Below are 27,145 nucleotides of genomic sequence, written 5' to 3' on the forward strand. Positions count from 1 at the left end.
AATAATAGTTGCATGTGATAGTACGTGGTACAAATTGGCTATAGTTTCATTTTTCTTTATCATCCATGTGAAAATGTACTGATACGGTACAGTGTCATGTCAGAAGTCACCCTTTTAACCTGGTTTATTTTACCATCTGGCTAGATGGATGAAGGGAAGTTTATCACAGTTCTTTTACACATACTACCCACATTGTTATGACACAGAGCTGGTTGAAAATCAGCTCTCTTCGAGCTTGACTGTGAAGGTAACAAAGTGAGTCTAGCAAATAAAACCCTACCAATGCTGCATCTGCCTCTGTTAGTGACTCTTGCCCTACATATGGCATTCTCCTATCTTCGGTACAAAGTATGGTTCAATTATGGGGGGTACATTTTGTGTGGGTAATAAAACTTCAAGACATCCTTGTTGTTTCTACAACACTAAGGAAGTGAGCCTCAGCGCCATGCTGTGCCCTCTTTGAATGATTGGATTTGTGACAACAGCCTCTAATGTCGCTACCCTGCTTTCTGTTGGTGTGGAGATATGGCCACACAGAGTTCGCTCAAAGCAGACGTTTTCTGAATAAACAACTTCTTTTCATCATTGTCACTGAACATCAATGGGAGCCCCGTCTCATGCAAAGAGTGCATGAATGGCATCCTTTACAACTGTGCACTTAGACAATTAGACAATTTGTTTTTCTTCTCTTGCTACGGTTGCTTCAGTGCTTAAATCCCATGACTTTCTTTAATCGGTCTATTCATGCTGCTCATACCATCTTGTCTTCTGTCTCCTTCTCTTCCCTGTGTGCCTGTATCTGTCTGTGGTTTGTATCTGTTTGACATACATGATTAGACATGTCCTAGCATGCTGTGTGCCATGTGTGATCATATGCAAGCATGTTGGAAATCATATGCATATATGCATGTCTAGGAGGGCCCTTACCCCCTGTCTCAGCAGGCCGCTGGTACACTGGCTCCAGTGTCTGGTGGCAGCTGTCTCTCTGTGTGTCCCTGTTTCAGGTGACAAGGTAGCTTGCCATGTCATATCATTGTTCTGCCTCAGCACTCTGACACCAGTCTTCTGGCTCAGCTGCTCACCATGAGACCGGGTAGCTCTCCCCAAAGAAGGAAGGTACTCCAGAGATAAAAGCAAGAATGCTTATCCACACGCCAAGCCGGGAGATGTTGAAATGTGTGTGTATTTGTTGATGCACGTACGTGCGTGTGCGAATTTGCATGCCTGAGTGTGTGTGTTCTCTCCTGTATCCCTCTAGTATTTTGGGATAGCTGTCTGCGAAGCTCCCAGCTCACGGTGGATGAGCGAGAAAAGAAAGGCATTCACTTCTATTTCTATATTATCTTACCCAAGGGCATGCTGATATAATGAATACATCATTCTGTTATCTGGAGTGAGCAGTATACTTGCTGATACTTTTTGCCAAGTGGGCTTAAACGATTTCCGGAAAGTTTCACATTTAAAAACATGTGCAGTCCTCTCTTTGTACGTTTAAGTAGTTTATCTGTGGCCCTCTGAATTTCTTCTGAGGACTAAAACTATGTCAAGGTGATCTAGGTTGATATCCTTCTCGGAATGTTGGTCTGTGTGCGCATATGTGCGTGAGAGAAAAAAAGTGAGAGACTTTTAAAATCTTTTGAATACAGAGTAATATCAAGGCCCATTCACAGATAAAAAATGAGGGCTTAGCTTATTCCCATGCACAGACAAAGTTGTGCATAGGGTTAGGTCCTCTCCACCAAATTCCTATTAAAGTGGATTTGGAGAGGAGGGCACGGGAGATTAAAAAAAGGCACTGAATTTGCATCTGCAGGTGATGTCCTTGGCACACATTAGAGCTTAGACAGCCCTCCAGAAAAAAAATATCCATGATCTCTCCCCTCACACACCCCTTTCTTTTCAGTTCACATTCAGTTACCACACTCTAATTTTGCTCAATGGCCCACACAGTCTCTTCTTTACACGGTCACTTTACTAAGGAAATTGTTTATTTCTCTGCCTTTCCGAACTTTTCTGCAAAATGCAGACTTTATCTTGGGACACAGCATGTCTATTTCCATACAAATTAAAGTTTGACGAAGGCATTTCAAAGCAAAATAGTGGTGTGGTTGGGGGAGGTGGCTAAGCCTGTGAGAAACTGGCCCTCTGGGAGGGAGAGGACTAGAGACTGGGACACCAGGCAATTCATCAGCGACTGAGAACGCTGTGATCCGTAGCAGCGACCAGCATGCTAATGTTCTTCTCCTGACTGGATATGTCACTCTTCTTCCTGATGTCAGTGCGTGAGGGTGCCAGTTTAATCTCACATAACAGATGTTTAGAGAGAGACAATCAAATTTAACTTTCCTTGTGGCGTCAATGAACAATCCATTCTGACAGTTTTACTTCACATCAGTAAAAGCCGTCGTAATTGTAATCTTGATGCAGAAAGCACATAAATAGAGGCCAATGTCTCGATAGAGCTCTCTGAAGAAGACTCTGTTGGTTCTCATTATTTGATCAATCACAACCTCTGTCTGGACTCCTTCGCACTTTGCAGTTCCACATGCTGAACAGACGTGTACCTGTGAAGTCTGGAGTGCCTATTCATGTCCCACAGTTGACGTCAAAGCTTCAAACAGCTGCCACACTGACAGGCATAAAACACAGTGTTCCCATTCTTGCCGAGATATAACTGCAATAATACTGCTGCGATCCATGTGATAGTGTTATCAATACAAATTCCACAATGCCACACACACACACACTGTGCAAAAAAAAAAAAAATCACAAACAGCACAAGTATAAAACCAAGATATGAAGAAGTATTTCACTGCATGAAAGATTGTATGTTCATAAAACTGGGCTGTCTACGCAGTAGATGAAAATAGACCTACCTGTGAAATTGGTGTTACATTACCAGAGAAAACAGAAAAAGAGCTGTAGCATTCGCTTTTGCTCTAGAGGAAGAAAGCCTACAACTACCAGAATGCACTTCGTCGCACCAGACCAATAAAGTCTACCGCTGGTGGGTGACATAATGCAAGTTTCATGTCCCATAGCAATATGGCGGCTGACTATATTATCTGATCAGCACTGTCCAGTTTTACCATTTGATCTGACCTTTTTCAGCCTGTTTACACAATACAGGAGACAGTATGGCACCCACTTCTGTCCACAAACTCTCATCATACAGCTAAACAATGTACTAAAATATAGGGGTTGGAATAGCCAGAGGACTCATGATGTGGTATTATCACAATACTTCGGTCATGATACAATATTATTGCGATGCTGTGATACGATGAGTATTGTGATACAATATATTGCAATTTATTACCTTCTTTTCCAACAACACCGCCATAAAACTTGTCAGAAATGCTGCACACACCTGACAAACTGAACTGTTGGCAGATTTAAGGCCAGATCAAGCATGTGAGCGAAACACTTAAAGGGAAATTTCGGTTTATTTCAACCCATCTCCTGTCGTCCTAAATTTGGTTCAAGTGACTAGTGACATACAGATAATAGTTAGCATGTTAGCTGTTAGCCTAGATATAGCCATAGCGTCAGACCTGTTAAAACGTAAGTGAACAGGCATCCTTTCAAGTGCAAAGTTAGTCCACTAAACAAGCTTTTTTTCCACAAACACCGCCTCATATCGTTAGGATAAATGTCAGAGAACATATAGAAAACGACATGTAAACGTGTTGTCTTACCTTACCAGTGTGCTGCCATGTTTGTTTGTTTCTGTTTTTTTTTTTTTATCCCTCTAGCTCTGCTTTCCAAAGCACAGCCAAAATATATCTCGCCAGCTCTAGATAAAGCCCAGCTGGATACTACTCCAGGTGGAGGTGTCTCATCCTCGGTCACATCCAGACCTTGAAAACAAGGCTGCAACCGGTCCCATTCCTTGCAACAGAGGCATTCCTCTTCTGTGGGCACTGGGGCACAGCATTCACAGGTACACCACCAATCTCCAGAGCTACACAGCCTTGCAGCAGCCATTCCTCCTCTCTCGTCCTCTAACGTTACCTGTTGCGCCTCTCTCTCTCCTCCTCCTCCTGATGTGGGAGGAAAGCCGCGGCTAGTCAGGCGGCGGTAGTCAGATGGCGATTCTCGTAAGTCGGCCCGTTCTTCACCGTCCCCGTCATCTGACGGTTAATGGCGTCTTCATTTGCGCGTGCAAGGAGGGCGCGCTATTCCTTGTCTCCCCAGTTGCTCATCTTTACAGTGTCTGTCAGGTTTGTGTTTCCCTCTTACTATAGCTGCTTGCTAATTCCTGCTATCAGCTGTTTCCTGTTTATCCACCGCCAGTGGTTTGCACGTGCGGCGTCATCAACAGCTCCTCCCACAAGTCTTCAACAGCCCCTCCCATTGCGTAAGGCCGCCTCAGTCTGTTTAAACTAAAGGGTTCCACCAATATGACTACCCTACGAGGTGGAAAATTGGGCGCCTTGGATCACCTCGCCTTTCCACCTCTATGTGTATAAACGCTTGCAGCTGGCCGGTAAATCGGCCCGACATTTGCAGAAAATCTGGCAGTGTAAAAGGGGCTACAGTCAAATATGAATCCACTGACCTTGAATTCCAAACGTCACAAGTTAATGCCACCCTTCCTGCTGTACTCAAAGATTTCTCAACTTTATGCTTTGCCTCTCTGTAGAGCTTGGGTAAAGCTGTGTTGGTGAAAAAATGTTGGGACAGAGTCACTTACTGGAGTTTCATTGTTTTTAGCAACAAAAGCCTTTGTTTTCAGCAACGCTGTATGGACGCAGATCTTTGCACATGAAGTAGGTGATGGACTGTGCTACTTCCTTCGCTCTCTCAGAGTTGGGTGGTAGTTTTGTCAAGATTAGTGTGTCTGTTGTTAGTTAGTTTTCAGCGGAGCAGGTTTAGCATTAGCTTGGCTGTCAGCAGCGAACGCTATCTCTGGATGGTGGAGTGTGAGGTGAGCCCTCATGTTCGTTGTATTCCCGGCGTATTTAATTTTCATATGACACTGCTTACATATCACGTGTCATATCCAAGTCCCTCTTTCTACCCGTGTTAAAAAAATCCAAAACAAGTCCAGACATATGATTTTAACACCAATGGCATGTCTCTGATTTCTGTCTCTGGTGCCTCCATCTTCCTACCAAATGCTGCTGACTGAGATCTCTGCTGACCTCACCAGGAAAAAACACATCAGCACCATCTAGTGGACTGAAGAAGCAATTGATGTTTTTTCTAGTACAAAAAGTTGTATTTAATGTGTATTCGAAAAAAATAATGATGTATATAATAAAAGATTGATACTTATTATATTGTTTTATTTTATATTATACAATATTGCCACGCAAAATATCACGATACTATGCTGCATCGATTTTTTTACCCCACCCCTACTAAAATATGTTTCTATAAACCTTTTAGGCAAGAAACAGTCAGTGCTTTTTATTTTGTGTTATAATGTTTTTATTTGATCAGCAAATGGTAAAACTTCTGTTTGATCTGAGTTTTGTCTGAGTTTGAGAAAGACAGGGGAGTGGCTCTACCTCATCTTAATCCATCCCTATACTCTTTGTGTCCTAATGCAGAGGTACAATCTATAGTTTGAGTAGCAGACCTACAGCCAGCAAAAATCTGCCAGATGATGTATCATCCAGCAGATTTGATTTGGGTGGTGAGCAGGGAGATCTGGGCGCTGGCAAGATGGAGATAAGTTTATTCCAGTTCATTTACACATACTACCCACACTGTTCTAATTAAAGTTGGTTGAATGTCACAAGTGTCCTTCAGAAAACTGATAACATTGAATACTATTGTTATGATTACCTGAAGAACAACAAAACTTGAAATTTTCCCCACTTCACATCCACCTCTCTTATTGTGTCACAGCCCTGTACCCCATGGATTCAAAAAGTAATCAAAACCTTGCAAATTTGCAAAACACATTTCACAAACACCCATCAATTCCTGAGTGTTCAGTGTCAGCACACATTATGATTAGATAGAGAAAACAAACAGAATATTTTTCATGGCATTAACTTTGTTGATGCTTTACTGTTTCTCCGTGTTTTTTCCCCTTAATCAAAAACTTCATCTCTCAGGAACTTCTGCCAGGCAGATGCATTTCAAATCTCTAAGGCAAAAGTTTTGTGCATTTCCATGTCAAAGGAAGAGTTCCTGCCCAAATAATGTTTTCTCTCAAGACCAGTTTATGCCATCAGACCAGTTTACTCTGATGGCATTGGCTCATAGGCTGTAGCTCACAGTGATGCCTCTTGTTGGGATACAGCTTCTCAACTACTGCATGTAACAATAACTTAACTGCAGATTGATTTTTGAGTCTCAAGATCCAGTGGTTTTGTTGTCAGGTAATTTATTGTGACTGGAAATGCTTATACTTTAACTGAAGCTCTTTGGTTACTGCACGTTCCACATTGGTATTCTGCCCAAGTTTATGTATTCAGGATGCAGAGAGTGAACACGAGACCGGATTTATGAGAATTTGCCACATTTTGCATCACTTGTTTACTCAACTGCTCTGCAATTATGCAACCTGTAGGAGCTTTAGAAAACACTGTGTCAGTGTTTTGGCCTAAAGCAACAAATCAGCAGAGAAAAGAAGTGCCTCCGCAGTTCATTGACATTCTGCATAGATGATTGTTGTTGGCATTATTTTTTTTTTTTTTTTGCTTCATACTGATCGCAGTAAAGAAAACACAACATGCTGAGAAATGTGTGCAGAAAAAAAAGAAAATCAGTAACTGAATAAATCATAGCAGACAGGATAATTGATGATAGCAACATTATAATTAAAACCAAAATGTGAAGGTAATGGTGGCATTGGAGGAAAAGTCAGGGGATTACTAAAGTCAGTAGGATTCATCCTCTGTGAATTATGAATGTGTGTACAAAACTTTGTGCCAATCTCTTTCATATATGTTGCAGTATTTATCAGGATAAGTGACCTGTTGGTGTCACTACAGGTAAAGTCAGAGGATCACCAAGGTCATGAGTAATTATCCTCTGGGGATCATGAAGGTCTGTACAAAATCTCATGACCATCAATTCCATAGATGTTAAGGCTAAAACTAAAGCTTTCCAAATAAACTACAATTTCACATTATGAAACTTTTAGATCGAACCAAACTAAAACAGCAATTAGGCCTGTGGATTAGCTATTGGAGCCAACTGCACAGAGATCCACTCCCTGGGCAACTTAACTGCTAAACAAAATGAAAACAACCCTACCTACCATAATTTCTCACATTTTTCAAGTCTTATTCTTTAATATAGTCTTTGTGTTTTCCCATGTGATGTCATACAGATGGACTGTGTTTTGAGATTGTGGTGCGACCTTGAACTTAATATCATGGCTTCAGTTCAATCATGAGATCCCAAAACCCCTCTCCCAAAACAACACCAATTAACTGCATATCCTTGGTGTATAATCTTGCTATCTTCGAGGTGATGGCATCTTTCTGTGCTTCTGGCAAGAGACCTGTTGGAGCAGAGTGTGCCAAATAGTAGGCAGTCAGATGAGGGTGTACACTTGCCATGGCTCCCCCTCCGCTGCCTCACTTGGTTCCAGGTGAGTCCATTGATTTGTTGTAGTTGTAGACTAAGACAACAGCTTTATACATAGTCGACAATCAGCCTTGTCTTTTTTAATTACTTTTTATCTACTGTGTAGAACCCAGAATACACACTGCTTCTCAGATGCTTTGGTGTCATTATTGTTTGCTCAGGGTGGCTTTGCTGGCCAGTGTCTTCCATTTTTGTAGCAAACAAAAAAAGAGCTGGATGAGCAGGAACTTCCTGAAGCTAAACAGCAATAAAACCGAGGCTCTGCTCATCGGCTCCAAATCCACCCTCACCAAGTCACAACACACCCCAGCTCCACCCATCATCATCAACGGATTCCCTGTACCCTTCTCCTCCCAAGTCAAGAGCCTCTGCGTCATTCTGGACAGCACCCTCTCATTTGCATCTCATATTCAAAACATCACCCGGACTGCATTCTTCCACCTCTGCAACATCTCCAGACTCTGCCCATCACTGTCCCAATCAAGCACTGAAATCCTGGTTCACTCATTTGTCACATCCCGCATCGACTACTGCAACGCCCTCCTCACTGGCCTCCCCACCAAACTCATCAACAGACTGCAAATCATTCAGATCTCAGCCGCCCGGATCACCACCTGCACCAAATCATCTGACCACATCACTGTTGTTCTCATCCAGCTTCACTGGCTCCCTGTACAATACCGCATCCACTACAAAAACCTTCTCCTCACCTACAAAGCTCTCCACATTCTAGCCCCTACCTACCTCTGTGACCTCCTTCAGGAATACACCCCCTCCCCTTTACCAATAGTTTAAGAGGGCATGCAATAGGTCAAACTGATAATGGTATTTTAGAGCGCCCTCTGCTGGATCTTAAGGCAAACTACTGTTAACGGTCTGTTGCACTTACAGACTGTAACTTTTGAATCGAAACAGGTCTTGACAGTTTAAAAAATTAACTATGTTGGAACAAACAGTTGAATTTAGAATAAAAAGTGACAGCCCTAGTTCAGTTCAGTTTAGGACTAGGTGTTACAATACCTTGATTAACATACTTAAGAGATAGTGGCATCTGGTGGTTTCCAAGTTGGAGCCAAAGGGTTAAGGTTGGTGTCATTGATATAAAAGTAGGAAAGAGTATAGGTAGATAAAAAAAAAAAGTAAGATGGCGTATAAGGAAGGCAGAGCGAAGGAGAGACGTCTGTGCGGAATGAACTGTCCTACCCACCAGACTGGGCCGTACACTCTACTTCCCCCTACTCCCTCATATGATGAGGGAGTAGGGGGGAGAAAAGAGGAGAAACCGACAGGAGAAAAACTTATTTAACTTCAATCAAGGTGGAGTTTAACAGGTCAATTGTTGTTGCACATACTTGCAATTGTGAGTAATAGTTGGAGCCATGCTGGCTGTGGGGATTGGGGGTTTTGTAGGGTAAAAGGTTCATTGGGGTCATCAGGTGGGTGCCCTCCTTCACTGGTGTTTTGATGATAACCCTAGATAACCCTCCAAAGGACTCACTGGGAACACCGGGCATCCCAGGTGCATCCCCCTCTGCTTTCACTCTCTTGAACCCTGCTGTTGTTAGTGGCATTTCACCCAAGTGGTGTCTCTTCTTTTAATCCATAGCCACCGGCTTGCCTGTTTGGCTGCCCCAGAGAGGGCTTTGATAGCCTGACATTGGGCTTGGCTTTAAATTCCCATTTCTTTAAGCTGCCTGGTAGTTGACCTGCCTTTAAAGCCTCTGCAGCCCACTTCAACTGGTCAAACTTTCGCTTTCCAGCTGCATGACTCAGCGTCAGCTCTAGCTTGGCGTACTTAAGGCTGCATACAATGCATGCTGGGAAATCGCTAATAATCTTACAACATTTCTTATGTAATTTATGAGTGAAGTAAAAGATCAGTTGGACAGTTAGTCAACTCATGCATTGTATAAGTTGTAAATGTGAAGGATACATGTTAACAGATCTTTCTCATTTTATAATGAATCAGCTAAATATTGCAAATCAATAGGATTCTCGAACATTAAAGCAAAAGAGAAGCTTTTTGGCACAACTTAATGTTTTAGTTTATATGAAAATAATTCATATATGGAAACAAGTACAGTTATACCTAAACTTGATTTTGTCTAATTATGATTTTTCTGTCCTTGATCGTTCCTTTAAGTTGCATCATTGTTGGCCAGTGATATATAGCCTCTAGGTTTATGGCTTGTTCGTGTTTTTGTTTGCTGGCTTTTATTGTGGTTTTTTTTTTTGTTTTGTTTTCACATATGTAATGCATTTATGTACTGCCTCTGTTTCTTATTTTATTGGATGCTACGAGCAAAGTTTCCTTTGAAGGAGCAATAAATGTGAAGATATTTGACGTGGCATGAAATCATTTTCTCAAAGACAAAGATTTTAAGACTTAATGTGAGATTAAATCACATCTGAAGATGGATAGGTTTGATGTGTATATCTGATGCTTGAATGAACCGACTGTGCATGTGTTATTCTTGCCCACACTTTCACAAAACTCTGTTTTCCCTTTGTTCAGTTATATGGATCCAGGATAAATGAGGGGTGGGAGTAATCAAATGGTTCAACCTTTCCTATTAAATGATAAGAAGGCCATCCGCTGACAGGTCTGCATGTTAAGAGACCCGCCACTGACAAAATGCAAGACGCATTTCTCTCTTCTGCATTGTTCTTCATCAAATGCAGCCCAGGGGTGAAGGTTATATGGGAGAACGTCTAATGGTGTGTGGACCAAATCAATCTATTTCCCCTCCTCAGTGGCTTTTCTCAACACGATAAATGAGGGGGGCTTTCATTTCCCATCTGTACTCCACATGTGTTGTGTTAATGTGTCAAGCAAGGTTGAAAACCAACTACATATTAGAAGAGAATTTGCCGAATTAGATGTCAACTCAAGGTGCTTTACATTAAAATGCATACAGCTTTGTGTATAGAAAAATGCGATAATTGAAATACAGCTCAACGGCTATATTCAGAGACTGATTAATGAGTGTTAGTTGGTGGGTAGGTATGTAACCTGGAAATTGGGATCTACTGTCCACACCACATTTTAAATCGTCTGTCTGATACTCCCACTGGTATACTGATAAACACCTTGCCCTCATCACTGTGACCCAGCTATATGTCTGTTATTCACCCACTTACAAAAGTCCTTAAAATGTTGTGCGTCAAAAGTACCAAAGTGATCTCATCCTTATTCCTCACATATTGTCACTTGGGCATTGCTAAAGTGACACCAACGACAGCCTTTTTCTTTGTATCTTGAAATAGAAGGGGTCCACAGTAAGAGGGGGTCGGTCGTTAGGTTTAGGCAACAAAACTACACAAACGCTGCAACTGATGTTGTTGGTTGTTGGTCTTGAACACCACTCTCCTGGGTCGAAGTTTGATGTTTGTTGGACCCATCCACCTCCACTCCTGCCCACCTTGAGTGGACTTTCCCACTCTGAACCACGTCCACTGCTTTGACCGTCTGACAATGACATGGATGGTTTGATGCTGGAGTTGGTGAAAAGCCTGATGCATCTCACACAGGCGCTACGTGGTGCTCACGGTGTCATTATAGTGATGTTAGTAATACTCCCTAAGCAGCATATTTTGATGCTTTGGAGTGAGATCAGCTGACAGACATTCATCCTTATTGTAAATGAAGTAATACAAACATGTCAGTCGCTCTCATGTGGAGACATATTATTTGCAGTTGAGTCGTAGTTGAACACAACCCATGACTTTAGTAATTTCAGTCTTAGCCCTTTTCCGCCAACATGGAACAGGTTCTGTCGTGGTTTGGGCACCTAATTTAGGGAACAGTTTGACCACAAATAAATGGGTTTGGAATCCAAAAATAGCTTTTCCTTGACCTAAAGAGGGAACCGTGACGGCATCAGTAAGCGTGCCACATTCTACAGGTTGGATACTAAAAGATTATTAACACTAGCAACTACAGTGAAACTGTGAATTCACAGAGGCAAGACATGAGCTGCCATCCATTCAAGCAACACCAGCCTCAGTTACAAATGTCACTGTCCATAGAGCCAGCTGTCCTGTCAGCATCGCAGTTCCTGCTGAGCTGACAGGAAGGCAGGTGGCTGAACTGTCTGTCCCGGACTGAATGATATCAGAAATCTAAAAAGGAAAAATTATAAAGGCTCTATTGAGAGTATCAAGGAAAACTGCATTCTTATTGGTTTTTCATTGTAGCTCTACATGGTTATTTCAGTCATTGTAGATACAGAATATGTTCTCAACATACATTAGACAGCTGGTAGCTTAACAATTTGAGCAGCTCCTTGTGGGTATTGCTTCGCTTACAGTAGGTTAAAAGAGTCACACAGTGAAGTGCATTTTGCTCGCTTATCTTAGAGTAGGTGTGGACTGTTAAATGTAGTATCCTCCTGAGACCCTGTGTCCTCATATTAGGACATTACATTTTGGGTTTACTGGGCCTTATACTTCATTCTGCTTAACTGTGGCCTCATTCATGGACACTTTTTTGTGTCATCCATTTTGAAATAAGATGGTGGCCATCTCTGCCAAGTCAGCCTGCAGCCTACCCTAACACAAAAGTGGACAAGGCACAAAACATAATCAAATTTAATGACTGAAACATCTTGATTTATGGTTAAGAACATTAGTAATATGATATGCCATACAAGTTTGCCAAATGAAAGCAGCAAGCTAAGATGCTGTTAATTAAAAGTAGTAATTTAAAGACATTGGGACTTTAGTATCGTAAACAGTGTTTAGTTTTCTATATTTATCAGGTCCTACTAATTCCAAATAGCTAGGAGAAATTAAAAATACATACCAAGAAAAGTTTCGGTCTCAGGAGGATATAAATGGGGTGTATCTGTTTCAGCAGATGGACGACTGTTCTCAGCAAAATAGAAAATGCACAGTATACATGAATAAGTAGCCAAAAAACTCAGGTTAATCCAGGATATCAAGCAATATTTATGCTGCTTTAAAGGAGGAGGTTGGCTGTATTATATTCTAAATATTTATACCCAAGAGATCCCATAAATAGAGCAAAACCAACAATGACTTTATCCTATTAACAAGTGTTGTCTCTGTAACTGAAGCCTGATACAGCTTATTCTTCTGGCCATCAAGCTCCGTTGTTGTCCAGAAGCCATTAGAAGCACATTAATGAGCCACATTGTTACAGAAGGTGACATGTTCTTTCATAACCATGAAAAATGGGCACTGTAGTTTAATATGAGTCAATCCCACATACACCGTCCTGCTGTTGTAAATGCTCTCTAGAGCACCAAATGTATTAATCAGCCAGTGAAAAGAGTCTCCAACAAATGCACTATATACTTCTGTTTGAGTAATGTTTGCTAAAAGCTGTGGTAGGGAAATTATTTAGCCTTGTTTTTAATGAAGCTATTTATGAGCTGTAGGATTCACATCTTACATTAAAAGCATCTATCGGCTGCAAGTTCCTTCCCCTTTTTTTCCAGTATTTGCTTGCGACCCACTGAAAGTATTATGTATTTAAAATCTGCTGTATATTTGGTGCTGGTGTCTAGATGTTTTTTGGGCTACAGAACGGGTTCAGAGGTTAAGGTGACTATCCTTGAGAATGTACAAAGCTGCATTTGAGAAAAAAGACAATGGTTTAAGCACCCATGGCCCAGTTTCTGGCTCCACAGGCAGCAGATGTGGCTTGACTCTATGCCGAAGGACGCATTCTTGGTTTTAAGGTCAGCAGCCCTGTTAGTCTGTCGGCCTTAATCACCTTTCACATTAGCATGTTGGCACTGCTGGGGATCGATCGCCTGCCCACACTCTCCATGTGCTCTGGCCTTTGTTCAGTCACACTTGTCTGATTCAAATCAACTATAATTCATTTGTCTTACAAGTGGAGGAGAGGCATACCAACCCAGCTTAATTGATGCTGGAAAGGAGACGGTCGGTAACAGGTCGATCCCTTATTCTTCCATCACAGGTATGCCTACGGGGGCGGCAGTACAACAGCCAGAGACAGATATAGATATAGGAACGGCGCTTTGTTGTTAACACCATCCTGTTAATTACAGTCTCCACCAAATAGGAACTTAATGCAGACTTTATATCATGTTGCTTGTTTAAAATCCAACCATATTACCTATAGTGATGATTAGCTCTCTGAGGCATGACCAAAGAGGTCAGCTGTCATAATGTGAGATAGTTTTGCACCCTAACTTAAGAGAGAACTTAGGGGTAACTGGTGCAATGGGCTGCTGTTATTTTAAAAATGTGTGACTTATTTTGAGAGATCCTTGAGAATTCTTTCACAAGTTCTCTTTTATAACTCCACAGATTCATTGGCTTTAATTTTGACAGTCTCAGTGTCTTTGAGTCTCCATATGGATGTCTCGCCATCTGCTGCGATTCACTTCTGTAACTCAGCCTACGTATATCCACCTGTCAAACCTGCAGTGTTTTGACAGGCTGCCCAATTAATTCTCATATGGCTTAATTCCTAGAACATTGCTTTCAAGGTGCTACAGAGAAGTGGGACCCCATTTGAAGAAGTTATTAAGTTATGACTATGTTAAATGTTATATGCATGTTGTGTGTCAGTCTGTTCCAGGCGTGTGAAATACCACACAACATTCCCCTCTCTCCTAAATTTACATTATAAGTAAGACACAGGTTACACTCAACACATGACAGTCATGTTTTTATCTTAACGTTTTACATAATTATGTGTCCTTGTGTTTTGCTTTGCATGTCATGTACTCTGACAAGGAATTATGCAGGCGAGCCACAAGGTTTCCAGCGGAAATTAGTTTTTCCTTTGAAATGATGATCAATTTACATTTATCTTCTCCTGAACTTCTTTGTATACCCACGTGCATGTGTGCGCGCGCATGCGTGTGTCTGTCTAGGATAACATTTTAGATTAGTGCCCCCAACTGTTACCATACAAGTAAGTCCTTATGTACAGCACCTTTACCATTTAAATGTATCACATGCAAATTAACCAGATTTTGCGCAACAAATGATTTTTTCTTTTGAACCCTTGACATTTTTTAAATGCACTTTAGTCAGACAGTTGGGATGAGCTCCAATCACATCAGCCCCTCTCCTCCTCTTTGCAGCACGTCGACGCGCATCAAGCCGCTGCCAGTTTGGGTTTGTAAATAGAAAATAATGGGGGCGGCTGTTTTGATGCGCGTCGTACGTCGCCGGTGTGTTTTGGCCTTTAGAAAGCCGCAGACAGTTAAATCGGCCAAGAGGAAAGTCTAGGTGACTCTCTGGACAATTTCAGGTGGAACTATGGCTACACTTAAAGCAGTGTTCCAATCATTATTGTTGACTTTTAATGCCCCCGTGCCAGAGACAGCTGTGACCAGAGGCATTATGTTTTCAGATTGTCCATCTGTCCATTCCATTTTTGTGAATGTGATATCTCAAGAACGCATTGAGGGAGTGTCTGAAAATTTAGCTCACTTGGACTCAAACTGGTTATATTGTATAGGACAAAGGTCAAGGTCATTACCTTGTATCCATCGCATTCTTGTGAATGTGATATCTCAAGACCATCTTTAGCGAATTTATTCAGATTTGGCACAAACATCCACTTGGACTCAAAAATGAATAGATTGGATTTTTAGTGGTCAAAGGTCAAGGTCACTGTGACCTTGCCTCTATCCCATTCTCGTGAACGCGATATCTCAATATGGTCTTGAGGGAATTTCCTCAAATTTCGCACATTTGTCTACTTGGACTCAAAGGAGAAGTCCAGTATTTTGCACTTTGAGCCCCATTTCTAGATTGTTTCTGATGAAATAGAGTGGCTAAGACCAAAATAGTGACGATAGCTCATTTTCGGAGAATTTGGCTTTCCCCTGCCTGGCTTAACACTGCTGCCTATGGCCATGTGTGAATCTGTCCTAAAACCACCCTAAACGTTCGTTTTGAAAGCCATGAAACTCACCAAGTGGTCAGTGGTGTTTGTTGACGTTCTGACATAAGAATCGTAACAAACTGGGGTTTCCATCCATGTTTTTCGCTATTCACCTCGATTGTGGAACCATTTTTCCAGCTGCCTCACACCCGTGTGTAACCTTCCGCTTGATTGTTCGTTTGACCCTGAGGCCTTATACACTCCAGCCCACTTGATGGCGATAATGCTCCTGTACGTGGGTGTCACCAACCGGCAGGAAACCATTGCAATGTAATGGGACACAGAGAAGAAGCAGAAGAAGAAGGCTGGCGTTGTGTTCAAAGGCATCGTACTGCGAAGGTTGTTTACAAGCGAGTAATCCATCGTGCAGTTGTTTAAACTTATTACAAAACTTTTTCATTCGTTCTCGTTCTTCCTCCAGGAGCGCACACAGCACTGTCGAGCCGGCACTCTCGCTGAGCTAAAAGACTACAATGACTACAACCTTGTTGTAAACAACCCCCTCTCCGTTTCAGGTGGTGGATTACTACCAACAGACAATGAGGATTCTATAGAAAACCAATGGATTACACAGAATGTCAACATCAACGAACACCACTGACCACTCGGTTTCATGGGAAAGCCAAATTCACCAAAAATGAGCAATCGTCACTATTTTGGTCTTAACCACTCTATTTCATCATAAACAACCCAGAAATGAGGCTCAAAGTGCAAAATACCAGACTTCTCCTCAAAGGATGAACTGATTAGATTTTGGTGGTCAAAGGTCAAGGTCACTGTGACCTCACAAGACAAGTTTTTGGCCATAACTTAAGAATTCATGCGATAATTATCACAACATTTTACACAAATATCAAATAGGATAAAAAGATTAAGTGATGACATTTTATATCCAAAAGGTCAAATGTCAGCTTGGCTGTGACATCATAATGTTTTGCAAAAATACTTTTCTGGCCATTCTGGCATCCACGTTTTAGAAATTTGCAGCAACATCCATATTTGAGGCGCAGCCAACTGTATTGCCTACATATGAATCTGGACAGACATGGCTATAAACTGGTTTACAAAGGCAACCACTACCAAATGGTGGTTATTCTATTTTTTCAATTAGAATACATTTCTTAATTAAATTGACAAATGTTCTTTAGTCATATCGTGGTACATTCACATATGCACAGTAATGCCACTACCATAATCACTCTGTGGAAATTAAAAGTGTGGCTGCTTGCATGAGGGATAAATAAAAGAACTCCCAATTACAATCCTGTTAACACAAGCTTACAGAATTATTGTATATTTGAACTGAATTAGTTTTTAACTTTAATATGACTTTAAATGAGGCAACACAGGGTGAAACTGACCTCAAAAAATGTCTGTTTTTGCATTCTCTCATCTAATGTGCGACACCAGAGGTCAGCACACCCGGGTCCCTGCACCTGCCTTCCGCCAACCACACAACTGGGCACATCCAACTGGTGTGAGGCCGCGGGGCAGACCCAGAGCACGCTGGAGGGATTATATATCTCTTCTGGTCTGGGAACATCTCAGGATCCCCCAGGAGGAGCTGGGGAGAGGAATGTCTGGAATGCTTTGTTCAGCCAGGTGCCCCCACGACCCGGCTTCAGGTAAGCGGTTGAAAATGGATCAGTGGATTTTGTAATGTGTCCCAACCATGCAGTATACACTAGTTCAACACTAATCTCCATCTCACCTTCATCTAATGGGATTCACGAGAAGTTGGCTGAGTAACCACTGACAACCAAGAATATGACAACCAAGTCAAGACAATTTGGTTTACTGTGGTTTCTTTTTATTTTTGCATGGGGTGTTTTTTGTGTTGTTTTCTATGGGATCCTTCAGCTTGGTGAAAAAAAGACAGTTCAATGAAGTAAGTAGCCAAGCTGCTGTCCAAAATGTCACAGAGGATGCTGTCTCTGTGTTGGGATAGATAGAGCAGGTCACCTGAACAGCCACAATAGAGACATAATTTGAATGTCAACCAGTCCAGTTAGGTGTCAGTTTCACTCAAAGTGCGACACAGAAACCTGACGGCCTAACAAAAATGTTCATTGGGGACTGAGCAGCACTTTTCCTTGAATGCATAAGGCATGCATGCATTCAAATAGGTTTGCTTCTGTAAGCATTTGACTGGTTGTGTGTGTGTTTGTGTGTGATTAAGATTAACTGGCATGCTTGGATGTAGCAAGTGACGGCAATATGGGAAGCATGAAAGCATCAATGTCCCCTGTAGAGAACCAATTAGATTGAAGCCTTGGGAACGCTCAGAGCCATACGTTAGCTTGCCAGCATCTAACAGGCCAAACGTAGGGAGGGGGCCCTACTTTACACACACACACACACACACACTCGACAAACACATCCTATACAGCACAAAACACACAGATACACAACAACACATATATCAGGGGTCGTAAAGAAACTGCCATTTTCTAGTGTCAGTGCAGCTGTTTTTAAGTGGTGACTCGAGGCAAATCACATTGCCAAGCTGCTCTTCTCGTCCCTTTATGTTTTGATGTTTGAGGGGTACTTAAAATGTCAAAAGTGCTCAAGAATACAAAGTGTTCACCACTCCAAAGTTGTGTTAGAAGAAGTGGATCTGAAAGAAGGAAAAAGTTGTTAAACTCTCTGAAGCTTTACTCTTTGCTTCAGTATTTCCTCCTATAGAAAGACTGTGTTATCGGATTTTGCGTGTGTGTGTTTGTGTGTGTTTGTGCACTGTGAAATACAGTAGAAATTGATTTAGTTGCATAAAAGTACAAAGATAACTGCTCAAGGTGTTTTGTTTTGAATTTAAAACTTCTGCATCTATCCGTGCATGGCTGTACATACTGCAAGCAGACGTCCATGCATCTACCTTTTAGTTGTACAGATTCATCTACAGATCTTTCTACAATAAACCAATCAATCATTTATTTACTTATAATCATTCATGTAGAATAAGACAAGGTACAACTCCAGTGAAATGTGATTCCATCAGCTCCTTAACTTGTGCACTGTAATTTAGTTGTTGATTTCCTCATCTTGATGAGTGACTCACAGCCACATGCCACCACTGTCCAAAGCAGCCACTAAAGCACAAAATAGCAAAATAGACATAAAAGCCTAAATTTAGCACAAATATAGCACAAATTAACCCTTCGCTAAGTCCCGCCCCTGGATGCAGACTGGCCAATCATAACGTAGCATCTGGCCGGCTCAGACCAGGGTCCGACAACAACACAGCTGTGCTCCATTGACTCTAATGCAATCGTTTCAGATTTCCTTTTTCAGGCTGGTTTTGTGGATGTGGAGCTAAATGTTGTGGCTGGGGCATGTCGTGTATTAATGATACTCGTTACCTGGAGAGGTTGGAAAAAGATATATGTTTCTTCCCTGTTCCAAAACCAAAATCAAACCCTGAAAAGTGTAGGGTTAGCTAGCTAGCTACTGAAGATATAGCCTACTGAATGCATACACATGCTGCTTTTGCTTTTTAATGATAATAACAGTGAAACAAAGACCGACCCTGCTGTACAGGAACCAGTGAAGGGAAGCAGGGAAACTTTGCTGATATTCAACCAGCTGTGTGTCATCACATCGTACGCACATGAACGTTTGACTTCCCCCTGAGATCCTTGCCCGTCTGGTGGCGGAGGTCCAGGTGCTGGCAGCCGCACGGAGTGAAGCCAAACACTGTTCATCTGCACACACTGCGATGCCACACAGCTGGTTCAATATCAGCAAAGTTTCCCTTTATATTCATTGTCTTCCAGTGATGTGGTGGTTCACTTTTACACTGTGATCTCTAGCCTGTAGTTCGGCTTTAGCTTGAGTTTGACATCCTGGATATATCCTTCACAGTGTTTCCTACAGGATTTTGGGAAACTATGGGGAACATTGTAAATTGAAATTGAAATGAATTTGTATACAAAATGTACAGAAAGGTAAAATCATCAAGTTTTGAAAAAGTATTGCAATTTAATTATGTCTTTAATGTTATTATCTTATATTATCTTTGTAATATGATTATCTTATATAATGTTATTACTATCCTGAAACATTCTCCAGGTCCTCTGAAACTCTGCAGGACTTATTTCCACCCTGCCCAGCAGCAGTACCGTGGCGAACGGTCCCTAACTGCGGGGAGAACGGAGCAGGCTTCCCCGGAGGTCCGCCGCTTTTCCTGGTCCCTCTTCTCCACACTTTGGGCTCTAGTTTCACAGACCGGGCGAGGCAGGGGCGCAGTGCACCTGCGCTTCGTCAACTGGGTGTGGCCAGGCAGATTTTGCAAGTTTAGCACACCGTGCGCCTGGCGCAGCTACTCTTCTTTCCCACCTCCGTCCCTCCTACCTGCGTAAGTCGGAAAGAGGGAGGAGAGAAGAGGAGAGAACACGTGGAGTGGGTTTTACACACATCACACCAATCAAATGAGCCCCTCTCCTCACCATTAAATGTGCCGCACGACGGCGTAATGAGAGTTTACTCAATTCGCCATGGCAGAAGAGAGCAGCGACATCAGACAGCCAAACTCCTCCCAGGAGGAAACTGATGTTTTGGTCCGGGAGGTCCAAGCTCGCAGTGTCCGAATATACAGAACTGTGAGCAGACCTCCACGGGCTGATGATGCAAAGGTAGCCTGGGAGGAGGTCACCACAATTGTAAATCAATGATGGGTTTCTCTCATGCGCATGTGCTCTCTCTTTCTCTCTCGCAGTCTCACTCTGTTTCTTTTCTTTTGACTTTTCTAAGATGACAGATGCTGAATATATACTCCCTATCTGATGCTGTGGCTGTTTGTGGTTGGCTGAGAGGAATGTGAACTCATTAGTTTGCAGCTGTGTTAATCAAATCAGGTTGGGTTTCCATTACGCGTGCCAAACGTGCCAAACGGTGCCAATCCCCTTTGATGTGACATCAGATATGACGGGACAGTCAATATAGAGATACATTTATGTGCTGATTGCAGATAGTTGCATTGAACAGTGGTTTTGTGGCTATTTATTGCATTATTAATGTGCCTGATATTCTGGAAACCTGCCTGTGAGGTTTTGGTGACGTGTGCGCACTGTCCGCTACACCAGCTGCGCTCCCCCTGCGCTGACAGTAGACCTGGTTTCAGATGGCGAGCTTTTAGCGCACCTTCGGCAAAGCCTTTTGGCACGAAACTGTCACTGCGCCAAGCTGGATCTGTCGACACCTCCCCCTGCTGCACCACCACACCCATCTCAGCGCACCTTGATCTGCCAAACTACCAAACTGAGCGTGCTTCTGGTTGCGCTGCTTGAAACTAGCTCTGCGCGGAGTTCGCCACCCTGCGCCACCCTGAGCTGCGCCAGGAAACTAGAGCCCTTTGACTTATTTCCACCCAGCCGACAGTGGGACTTATATTAATTGTGCTGACAGTGGCTTGGAAAACCGCCCATAACTGTGTCACACGGGGAAGAGGGAAGGCAGCTGGAGTACCTCCAACATTTGCGGTTAGATTATCATATTTTTTTAATTGACAAAAATATAGGCTGCTTCGGCTGATTTTTTTTTATGCGCACATGTGCCCCTAAATATTTTTTACAGTTTGCACACCCTTATTTTTAGTTGAGTGAAACGCTCGCACTGTCGAGCGTCGACAGCCTGAGCACATCGGCACAAAACGCTACAGCGTTCGAGATATTATTTATATCATGAGAAGTCAATACTTTCGGCAGTCTAAATCTTTTATTTAGAAACTATGGCGGGTCAAATTAACTATGGCGGGCCGCCATAGTTTCGTTAATTAATGGGAAACACTGCTTCAAACACAGACTGTAGACCCCTCTGTCTGCTTCTCTGGAATCACTATTTCATTTTTCCAAAAATATGATATGTCTTCAGAGAGTGCAGTTAGTTACAGTGTGGGCTCCATGCTTACTCTGACAGCTTGTTGGACCATCACAAAGGGGCGGAGCTTAGCGAAAGGTCAATTGAGCAGAGCTGACAGAGAGGCGACTAGAATCGTTCGCACCACATCACACGTACGAATCACCTTCTGTATACCGATTGAATATGTTGGGCTATGAATGCTGGCTTCAGTCACATAGCTCCACAAGGACATAGAAACTCCCACCATTCTGTACCCCAGGCGATCTATTTCAATGATCAATATCACAGGTGTTCTGTTTTGGCAAGCAGCTGCCACACTGCGCATAAGATTTTGTCTTAAATCCCCCACAATTTAGCATCACCCAACACAGTTCTCTAGGTATATACACAAAAATACAACCTAGAAAAATCTGTAAACTAATGTTCGTGTAAATGTGTGTGACAGTTCATAGAAGCAGCCGTCTCTCCTTCCTGTCTTCCATGCATGCTCAGTTGATTTGTAGTGGGCTGGTAATTAGTCAAGCAGGTGGGGAAGTCATTACGGAACAGACGCTCTGTTCCAACCAGAGGAGTAACCTGAGCAGCAGAGAAGTCACTGTGTTTATGGAAATGTATATAGATTGTAGTCATAATGTGTGGTATCAATTTTTTTAGAAACTGTGTTTATTGAGGGGCTATCAAACCATAAAACACTCTGGCAAGTGCTGTGTGTAATCCAAAAATAAACATAGCTGTTTGAGCCAAAACTAATTTGGAGAGGATAATCATCTCATGCAATACAATTCAGTTACCACTGGGACCAGTCATAGATTTTTAATGGTTGCTTTAATGGGGATGGGCTTCCAATGGAATTCATGCTATAATAATCCAAACTGTGTTTTCCAGACATAGTACATTTTAGCATCCTCTGCTTCCAATTTAGTATTAATAGATTTTTTGGCCACTTGGGGACCGCAGAACAAGCCGTTAACACTTTTTAACAATGTTATGTCTTTGTACATGGGTGCTTTGAGACAGACTAAAAAGATACAAGGAATAGTGGTGTTAGCATGGCGGTGTTGGTTTATTTGTGCTGCATGAGGGAACCAATGAGATAGCAACGCATTAAAGGGGAGGGGAATGGCAAAGTCAAATGATAACTCTCTGTAGGTTTGTCATACGAGTGACTCCCCTCACATTACACACTTATTGGATCCATTGTTAGTGACTGGTGCAACATAATGTAGCCTCAAACTTGGACATACCTGCCAACTGCTACACCCATTCATGCTACCTGTATACTTCTCAGTAGAGGTATCTGCGTAGAGTTCCACAACTGATGGTGTCTCCAATCTAATTTATTAAAACATTTAACCTCACAAGGTCAGGTATGTGGTATACTAGATCAAGGTACTGTATTTACTATTTTTAAAATACCTCTGGAAAGCTGCGGTCTAAAAACTTACTTTAAATGGCCTCTGCTTTGTCTTTTTTTTAATTTAGCTTCTTGACACAGAAATGGGTTAGTGGTATGCAGCTCTTATTGTTTTAACACAGCATTGGAATGGTACTCTGTATTGGCTGACATCTCTAATTGTGGGAGTGTCCACAACACTAGTGAAAACATCTATATCCTACCTGATGTGGGAATACCTCAGGATCCAGGAGGAGCTGGTGGATGTGCCTGGGGAGAAGAACATCTGAGCTCTATCTGCTTAGCCTGATGCCAATAACTAATTGAACATTGGAAAATCAGGAATGTGCATTAAATTCATTCCGTATGGACGTTAACCTATTCATGCAGTACTTGTAACTGGGATGTTTGGTGATCATATATGGCACCTGGCCAGTGTTGGGCTAGTTACTCTAAAAATGTAATACATTACTCACTACTTTTTTCCTTAAGTAATGTTATTACTTTACCTATTACTGCCTGCCAACAGTAATTTGTTACACTACTCATTATATTACTTTTCCATTACACCCCATAAAATCGGTTATTGTATATCTCCCCAAAATTCATATCTGTGCCTCTGTGTGAATGTCAGGGTAATCGCCAGTAGGCTAAGTGTAGCTCAGGCTAGATAGGCTGCAAATCATTTTTAATCTGAGGGTTTTCTGTTGCCTGTGACCAGTATTTTCCCAAGGCTCTGCCTGAAAGATGGAGAGTCACTCGTGGAGAATCATATCATCCACAGCATATCCAACCACAAGCTTCAACACTTCTTTGTAGCCTGCAGCTGTCAGCAAGTAAAAAACAGTTTTAGTTGTTTAGCCAGTGTAGGGCTATAACCTCTGCAGCTGAGGAGGGCTCACTTTCAGTGGGGTGTATTTCCTGGAGCTTCACATTGTTATGGTGTTGGTTGTGATAAGTGTTTAAGACCAGAGGTTTGAGTTTTAATTCCACTACCTGTAGCAACAGTGTTTTATCTTTCCTCCTAAGAAAATCAACATAATGGGAGTATTTCCAGCTGCTAAGGTAAGTGTTTCCATCTTCCAAGCTAGCTTGCTGCTTTGTAACGTGCGTGCGCAGTGCGACAATGTCGAAAGTGAATCCACGGATGTAATTGTTGCATTTCATTATTACTGTAACACGTTACTAGTAACGCATTACTGCTCAACACTGCACCTGGCAGCTCAAGGTCATCACATGTTCCAGGCAAAATTTTGAAAACTACTTCAGTAGGATTTCAAACACTGAATGCACAATACCTGTTGATAATGACTCAAGTAGATACTCCTCCCAAGCCCAACTCTTGTTTTTACTCATGATAAGAGCCTCATGGAGTCACCAGCTCAAAGCCGAGATCCAACACTGAATGTGAATCAGTCCACCTCGCTGAATTTTCCTCCCCGTGTGACGTGCTGCAGGCAGAAAGGGAGATAACACTAACTCACATTGATCCTTCATTTCAGCTCTTTTGTTAGCTGATTACAGGGGAGGCTTGTGACCATGGGCTGTTACATTGCAGAGGCCCAATGTCAGGTCTAACTTAAGGCAAGGCAACCGGAATTTATTATGGAGAGCGCTTCTGATATATCCCTGAGTGCAGTTAATCTCTGATGTTGCGCTGGATTTGGAGGACGCTGAAGGCAAATTGCCTCTGAGGTGATATGAATCAACATTTTACACAGAACATTGCGTGAGCGTTGTCAGATGCCATCTGATGTCTCTGAACTTTACGGTTGTGGCCAGCAGTAAATGTGATCTTGTACTGGAGCGCAACAGAATAAAAGAACACAAAACCATACACAAAGCGTACACATAGAATATTCATATTTTTAGTGGGGGAAAAACCTGCTATATTTGGCTTGGAACATGATAGCATCCATACTGAGACAGTAGCTCTAAAATCTGTCCGTGCAGATGGTACACAATTCTCTATTGCTGCTATAAGAAAGATTTGACTCCATGTAAGACTGTCTCATCTCTTGGTGAAATGTGTGAGCATGGGTGCTTTGAGGCAAACTAAAAAGATGCCAGGAATGGTGATGTTAGGCTTGATGATGTTGATTTATTTGGTGGAACCATACGAGATCTCCTCTCAAGCAATACAGTAATGGTCTTTGAAATGGTTGATGAACACACAGCCATTCTTAAATCTTGAAGACTTAGAAAAATACACAGTTAATGGTTAAAGTGGCCAAATAGAATTGATCCTACTTTGATGTCTTCCAACAGTTAATAATGTAAAGTGTTGTAAGAGAGGCAGCAGACGGTTATGAGGATATTTATTTAAAATCCTTTACAAGACACTCTTTCTAGAAATGTGTTCTTGATAATGAGTCTACCTTTCCTACAAATGGGTCAAAATCAGCTTTTGATAACCTGAAAACCTCAACATCAGTAGTCTGTTTTGATGTCACTCTCACTTATTTTATAATATCAGGTTAACCTGACATGGTGCGTTCGTAAACTCAGTCTGACGCTCTACACTAAAATGAGAGCCCTGTTGGTCGAAGAAACAGAGCGTTATATTTCTGCATGAATTAACAAAGGTTTAGTTAATCACACATTCACTCAGCTCGGCACTCTGCTACTCAGACAGGGCGGTGCTCTTGATAACTGAACGGTACGTTCTGACCGTGATCCCAATTTACAAACAGTCCGGTTTGTGCCAGGGTGCACTCCGAAACTCGGACTAAGTATTTCTGACAGGACCACTCACATCATCTTCCTCCATTGTCTAGAACAAGCCACCAGAACTTGCTAGCTACAGCTAGCTAATGTAATAATGTGGAGAATTGTTTTGCCTCCAGCTAAGCTCCGCCCCACCAAAAAACGTCATACTGTTTATTAACAGTAAAAGGGTCTGTAGAGCGACAAAAAGTGTTTTTTAACCAGGCCATTGTTGTATTTCCTGCCAGGATAGTGCCATAGAAAGTGATTTTTTTAGTATTGTGCTCTCAACATTGGGTATTTCAAGCCAAAACACAATTTTTTCCTAAAAATAACTAATTTGTTTTTGAACATAAACCTAACAACACATTAACTACAGTATTGTTGAAACATAAAGTTTTAACATATTCGCTACATAATAACTCACAAATGTAACGTATGTGTGTTTTGCAGAAACATACGATGCCAACATTTTTTCTGGCGATGGGTTGTGAACATAGTAGAGGAATTAGCAGCAAAAGAGCCAAAAAGCTTCCTCAGAAGTTGGTGGAGACCAAAAGCAGAACTAAAAGAGAGTTACTTTTGGACTCAGCAGAGAATGCTAATGTTGCGCAATGTTTACTAGATATGTAAGGAGATAACTTTTTGCTAGCATGTTCACTATAACAGCTTTATAAAGTGACATTATGTCAATATTGTGTTCAGAGTTTGTTCTGCCATCAGAGGGCCAGGAAATCAGGAAGTTCAAAGGTTAGGTTAAAGGTTAAAATCATGTTCCACATCCAAAACAATGCTACTTTTTGGGAAGTAATTAAATATTGAGTTAAAAAAAATTGGGAATTCAGTCCTATTCACAATGACTATGTCTCTCTCTTCTCTGCCTCTGCAATCAAATAGGACACAAGGAGATTTAGCTGGAGGGGAATTTAATCTTCCAGAGAATGCTCTCAAACTATCGCTTAACTCGCTTTGGGGGTCAGATGAGAGGATAGAACCTGTGAATTAAATTTTGGCATAACTTGTTTTTCCAGGCAGGACAGTTGAATGTCATGTTGCTCGGAGCAGTGTTTCCACTCCGTCGCCACTGAGCTTTCAGACAAACACTTTGCTGACAAAGCAGGTGAAACTCTCTGATACCTCAAAGCAAATCTGACATCAGTTTTCCATTACACTGAATAGAATTCATGAATAAAAGCTTGCCAGATCTTCAAACCGTTTTCATAATGTTCTTTTTGTGGTCCTTGTCCTTCACACACAGACACAGTGAAATGGTAATCACTGTAGCATTTATTAAATGGTAGACTGCAGTTGTTAAGTAATGTGTAAATGAGTTGGAATGGGCCACCGTGGTGCATTTAAATGTTTATCCAGCTGTGTGATGAGGAAGTGTTTCCAAATATGGGTTTTATTTTGGTTTCATTTAACATCTGATTTTCCATGGACTAGAAGAATACCTCTAATGTGGACGCTTGTCATGAAGACTTTCTTTCCACTTCTTGCAGGTTGTATGGAAATATCACTTAAAGCACTACTTAGTTTATGTTCGGACGTTTTCAGTCACAGGTGCAGTCGATGTAATGACCTTCTGCCTGCAAATTTATGCCCGCACAAACTCAATGAAATTTTCTTAGTACATTGGGCCATAAGTGTGTATTGTAGGCATGATGAGATCAGTGTGGTTGTGGTGACAGTGCACATTTGACAATAGCTTGCCTTTTGAGATTTTATACCAATTGTAT

The 27,145-nt window shown here is 41.9% G+C and overlaps 1 long non-coding RNA gene across 1 annotated transcript in view; it reads left to right on the plus strand.

The window, feature by feature from the left end:
- Nucleotides 1–16,983, plus strand: part of LOC125898097 (uncharacterized) — a 172,251-nt gene extending 155,268 nt beyond the window's left edge. The window contains exon 3 of the long non-coding RNA XR_007450583.1: nucleotides 16,862–16,983. This is a non-coding gene — a long non-coding RNA (uncharacterized LOC125898097). The remainder of the gene's footprint in view (nucleotides 1–16,861) is intronic.
- Nucleotides 16,984–27,145: the final 10,162 nt, after the last annotated feature.

The sequence above is a fragment of the Epinephelus fuscoguttatus genome, linkage group LG12 (genome assembly GCF_011397635.1).
Source record: "Epinephelus fuscoguttatus linkage group LG12, E.fuscoguttatus.final_Chr_v1".
NCBI classification, from domain to species: Eukaryota; Metazoa; Chordata; class Actinopteri; order Perciformes; family Serranidae; genus Epinephelus; species Epinephelus fuscoguttatus.